Source organism: Dendrobates tinctorius, unplaced genomic scaffold (assembly GCF_039654945.1).
Source record: "Dendrobates tinctorius isolate UK_male_01 unplaced genomic scaffold, ASM3965494v1 ptg000203l, whole genome shotgun sequence".
In the NCBI taxonomy this organism is placed as follows: domain Eukaryota; kingdom Metazoa; phylum Chordata; class Amphibia; order Anura; family Dendrobatidae; genus Dendrobates; species Dendrobates tinctorius.
In genome coordinates, this window is record NW_027361870.1 from 529,399 (window position 1) to 535,730 (window position 6,332).

Below are 6,332 nucleotides of genomic sequence, written 5' to 3' on the forward strand. Positions count from 1 at the left end.
GACATTAAAGGGTTAATCTCATCTCATCCTTTCATGGCTGAGATGGGAATAGCTCTGCTGTGGAGGTGGAGCTGCCGAAACTGCTGGAGCGACAGAGCTACGTTGTTTCCTTAACCTACATATATATGAATGGAAGACGTGAGATCATTTTTTTTACTACTTAGTTTTTAGTTTCCATATCGAGAAATGATTGATAAATGATTTCAGTTTTATCTACTTCAGATTTTCTTCATAAAGTTAGATTTCTATACGGTTATGAAAGTCCATAGTGTAGATGTAGATATGTCAGCGTTTCTGGCACTACACGATCTTTGGGAATGTGATCCAGCTTTTCCCACATTCTGCTTCTATAGGACAAAACACAACAGCTGTTTGGCCCAAGATCAGAGGGAAACAGTGAGTTATACGCAGTCTCTCACATCGACTACACTTGGGCCCCATTCACACACTTCATGCTTTTTTTCTGGATAGTGAAAAAAAAAATGCTGATCACAGAATGCATCCTGCCTTTAGTTTCCTAGAAGGGCAGCTTTACGTCCAGTTCTAGATCTCAGAGGCTGATTTATTATTGCATACCATTTTTTGTCAAGTTTTTGGTGCTTTTTGCCTGTTTTTAATGTGCACCATATTTTCTTTTAATTTTCTCCTTTTTTAAAATCTATTTCATGTGTGATTTTTGTTTTTTTTATTTTTGTCATTGTGGATGGGTTTGGCGTTTCCAGATGTTTTCAGCATTTTTTTAAAAGAGTCCCTAAATTTTTACGCAACTGTACTCTAGTTTCTTTTCCTCCCAGAATATCTGAAATTTTCGCTCACATTTTGCATCATTTTAGCGGAACGTGTACTTTTTGCAATAAAAAGTTGTAATAAAAGTTTAAGGACAAAAATAAAGACCATTTTTATTGTGTTCAAATCCTGAACCATGACGCTCATTTTGAATAATTTTGAGCAAAAATCATCAACGAATAGCTGAATACCGAAAGACAAAAGTGACTAAGCCCTCAAATGAGGAATCAGGCACCTAGTGTGAAAGTTGCCTCATTGTCAGAGATTATGGAAAACAAGGGCCAGCATATTTATTTTCTAATCTCACAGATAACTGGAAGATAAATTCAACTAGAGGTTTCTAGTACCGGCAGTGTCGGACTGGGGTGCCAAGGGCCCATCAGTAACTTTGACTTTGGGGGCCCATTTTCACCTGCATACAAATATTATACTACCCTCATTCAGAAATTTACCTATATCTCTATATAATAATAAACAGGGTAGTTTGGTTACTGAATGATGAGATGCGAATAATGTGAATTATGCCAGTACTGCCCACACAGTGGGGTTGGGGGCCCATGTCTGCACAGGGGCCCACCGGGGGATTCCCCTGTTCCTCTATGGGCCTGTCCGAGCCTGAGTACCGGCACATCCCTATCTTCTTATAGCTTTAAATATATGTAAGGGGGTGCATGTGTGGTAGGGGCCCGGATTGGGGGGTGGTCCACTGCTTACCGCGACCAGACGATGCAAAGATGAGACGGAGGCAGATTCCAATTGTAACAGGTCCGAGTTTATTGGCCGTCCTCCTGATGACCGTAGCCACACACCGCAGCACCTTTACAGCTCTCCGTATCCAGGCCCGGGTACCTTCACCTTTCCTTCAGTCGTGGTGACTTTCCTCGTGGATCTTTTGCTGGGGCTGTCCTAGACCAATCTACCACCAGCGCTTCACCTGCCCAAGGTCGTCGTCCAATCGGTACCCCCGGGGCCTTGTCTGTCCTGCGGCCACCCCCCTGACTGTCTTCTCCTGTCAGTCCCTTGGTTGAGCTCTCCACCGTCATCAGTCTTCTGTAGTGAGTCTCTCCACCTGAGCTCCTCCCAGGACTAACCTAACCTGGAACCCTGTCCTGCCCTATTTATCTCCTCTCTCACTGGGAATTTCCCTCCTGGGTTCCTATCTCCCTGCCCACCATGACTAAGTAGTTTCTATAGCCGTAAGCTGATGTCAAGTCCTGAGCTACACTCCCCCCTGCCATCTTGTGGTCAAATTTCGGTACTGCACACCCTTTTCTGTCTTTCCCTGCTGTTACCTTTCTGTCATTGCCAATCTCCGTCTATAGTGCACAAACCGTCCCCTCCTACTTCCAGTCAAGTCTGTCCATCAAGTCACCTTCCCCACACATGGTAAGGGACTAACTTGCCTCCCCCCAGCAGAGATCATATGTGTAGGTATTCTGCATTAGGTCACTGTCTGAATATAATTATATACATTAAATGGATGTCTGTAATATTCCTTGCTTCCATTGTGGCATCACATAATATAAAAGGGCCCACACACAGGAAGTGAAGCAGTGTGTGACTGGAATTTCAAAGAGTTACTAGTGAGGCAGGGGATTTTAGACAAGAACCAGGCTTATCCAAAGTAATTCAGATTCTGGCAAGCGTGTAAAGTAGAGGAAAGCTGCAGAGAAGAGCACACAATGTGTGAACTACTAGAACTAGAAGTGGTGTTATAGCAATGTAGTGCACAGGTTTAGGCAAGTCTGCTAATGCTAGGTACTTGTCATAGGGACACTGTGACAGAGAGGAGGCAGAAGATTGTGGCGTCTGTCTACATTAACTACTGCCTTATTAGAACTACTTCACCATCCTTTTAAACAGTGCAGGTTTCCTTAATGTCATGGCAAGGGTTTATCAGTTCAGTTGATCACCTGGAACTCTCCATCCTGAATTGCCTTTGCTGTTCTGTGTTGGCCACTCCCTTTTGGTGTATGTGCTTGCCACTGGCACTTGGGAATTGCCAGTGATAGTTATACTTCCTGGTTTTGTGGTGAAGGAGAAAGTTCAGTGTTTGGAGAAGGCGGTTGGAGAGTTTTTATGGAGATTGTGTGGAGTTGGTTTGCATGTTTTTCCTTATCCTCTCACATTTAGTTTCCCCTCTTTATACCTCCTCTGTTTCCCACTCTGTTGTTTTGTGAGTGTATTTGTATGAGTGTAGTTTTCCTTTATCCCTATCTGTCTGTATGGTTAGTGATTTCCTATAAACTGCAGCCTCTCACCTCCCTGGGAGGGGGAGGGATCAGATAGGAACATAGGTAGATAAGAGAACCCCAGCGTCTCCACCTTCAGGAGTAATCCAGGGGACAGGGATAGACAAGGGTGCCCCTAGTTCGAGGGATCGGGTAGGTTGGGTAGGTGCCCTCAGTCCCTTGTCATTATGTGACAGTACTAGTCAGGTAAAGAGAAGAAGGTCTCTCCCCCCAATGAGTTAGGGAGCATGTGGGGCAGCATAGTGGTTCAGTAGTTCAAATCTCAATGTTTTCATGGGTTTTGCTCCAAAGACATACTGATAGGGAATTTAGATTATGAGCCCCAATGGGGACAGTGATGCTGAGGAAAAAAAACCTACACTTGCATGTAACACACACTGTTTAGTTTTCAGAAATTAAAAATGATCTTGATTAAAGGAAGTCTAAAACAAACACAATGATAACGGTAACTTTGATTTAGTGAAAAAGAATAGCGCAAAATTGAGAGTTATGGAAAAAAATAAAGAACAATGGCTACTCTTAAAGATTCTTCCTCTGAAAGTTATTCTTAATAAGATATACATGTCGGTTTCCAGCTGAGAATACTGAGCCGCTAAAATCAGTGACTGGCTAGAGTGGTGTCATGCGCTGTTGACGTGACGTAGAACGGGAAGTCAGCTCTGGACCCGGGCAGGGTATGTACCTTCTGAGGTTGTTATTTTAGGTACTTTACAGAGCTTGGGGCCCACTTTCCTGAAAGTAGACAACCTCTTTACATCTATGTATATAAAGCTAAAAGTGCTTTGAGGATTGACAATTCCTGATTCCGCATTGTTCCCACCTAGCACCACCCACATGGACTTCATGTCATCTGTTTAGCACCAATATGTCACTGTTCTCAGCAGTGCTGATTGTAATAACTATTTGTGGCCAAGAAAATATATTTGAACTTATCTTTTCCTACCCTACCAAGTAATGTTATTAGTTTGGTGCACTTAAGGCTCTTACATATGCAAATCACCTTTTCAGAGAGGGCGAGGACTGGAACTCTAATGCCACTTATTGGAAGTAGCAATCGTAAAAGTCAATATCGCCCCTTTAATGAGCCTTGTCACATGACTTGCTACTTCAAGTAGCTGGCATTAGACTTCGTGTCTCTGAAAATGAAATTTGCATTTTTAATTTCCTAGAGGAGCATTGCATGGCTAATAAGTCTCCTAACACTGGCATTTCAGACAAGGTAGGATGGTCACAGGGGAGTGCCAGCGAAGCGCAGGTTTAGGTGATGTAATGCAGCTCCAGCCGGGTGTCTCAGACGAGGAAGGGAGGTGCAAAGTTGGATGAAGCCTGGTCAGCAGGAGCACAAAAACGGGCTAAATTACTAGTAAATATTCTTTTATTAAATCCACAAAGTGTTTCAACAGGTAATTCTGTCTTCCTCAGGTGGCAATGTGACCTGAGGAAGACAGAATTACACGTTGTGGATTTAATAAAAGAAGATTTATTACTAATTTAGCCCCTGTTTTTGTGCTCCTGCTGACCGGGTTTCATCCAACTTTGTTCCTAACACTGGCATGTCAGGCATATCACTCTCCCCAAAGAGACGTTACCCCATAAACTTAAAGCTGTGGACATTCTCTTTGAAGATCCAGCCAAAAAACAGAGTCATCATCTCAAAGTGACCACACAGAGGTCTGCAGATGCCACCAGGCGAACTAACTGCATATGGGATTGAACAAGTCCCTTTGAAGTATATAGGAGCTGTATAAATACATGTGTAGCGAGAACCTTCTGGTTTTAACTGCAAGCAGACAGAATTTGATAATCTTAGTATATGACTGTTTTTATCCTCTTAATTGCAGTCATCATATTATACAGCACTGTGTACTTACAATTGCTCATTCTCCTTTAAGCCCCCGTTACACACTGCGATATCGCTAGCAATATCGCTGTAAAGTCACCGATTTTGTGACGTAGCAGCGATATTGCTAGCGATATCGCTGCATGTGATACTTACCTCCGACCGGCTCCCCCGCTGGTTATCGCTGATCGCGCGAGAAGCTGCTGGACCATTTCTCATCGGTCACTTCCTGCGGCGCTTCCTGCTGTGACGACGAGCGACGCGTGGTGCCGGGCGGGAGGACGCAGGATCGCCTCGTCTGACAGGTAAGTAGCGACCCCCGTCCCCAGCGATGTCGCTGGTGAGATCTGCCTGTGTGGCAGCTCACTAGCGACCACCTAGCGATGAACCAGCGATCCTGACCGCGTCATATCGCTGGTCGGGATCGCTGGTGCATCGCTAGATGTAACGGTACCCTTAGACGCTCCTTTCGACTGCTGCTCAGCAAAGATCCATATCTTGTATTCAAGCAGTCTGTATATGCGAAGTGCTGTCTGAGCATAAGAGTGGGGAACAGAGATTCTCTGAAGATGAAAGTCTTGTCCTCAGACTGTTTGAATATAGGATAAAGATTTGGGCTTACAGCAGTTGAAAGCAGCTTTCTAAGAGAGCATGTACTGTGCATTGAAACAATACTGCAGCATAAGGACTGGGAGAGAAGGAAGCAAAATAAAGTAATGAAGTACTACTGTTTACTGACTTGAGTGGCTTGTTGGGTGGGTGAAATTTCGGCTACATAGGCAGCCAGACAGGCTAATCCCCCACCCCCCAGAGATCCAGCTCCTATCATTCACTTAAGAAGCTTGTTCACAAAAGAGCCATCACTGTTACATACTGTGTCCTACCTTAGTATGTACAAGGCAATACAGCATAATATTTACCCCCTTAGCGACAGAGCCAGTTTGCAGCTTAATGACCAGGCCAATTTTTACAATTCTGACCACTGTCCCTTTATGAGGTTATAACTCTGGAACGCTTTAATGGATCCCGCTGATTCTGAGAATGTTTTTTCGTGACATATTGTACTTCATGTTAGTGATAAAATTTCTTCGCTAAGCCTTGTGTTTATTTATGAAAAAAACGGAAATATGGCGAAAATTTTGAAAATTTTGCAATTTTAAAACTTTAAATTTTTATGCCCTTAAATCAGAGAGATGTGTCACACAAATTTCTTAATAAATAACATTTCCACATGTCTACTTTACATCAGCACAATTTTGGAAGCAAAATTTTTTTTTGTTAGGAAGTTATAGGGGTTAAAATTTGACCAGCGATTTCTCATTTTTACAACATTTACAAAACCATTTTTTTTAGGGACCACATCATATTTAAAGTCATTTTGAGGGGTGTACATGACAGAAAATACCCAATAGTGGCACCATTCTAAAAACTAGACCCCTCAAGGAGCTCAAAAC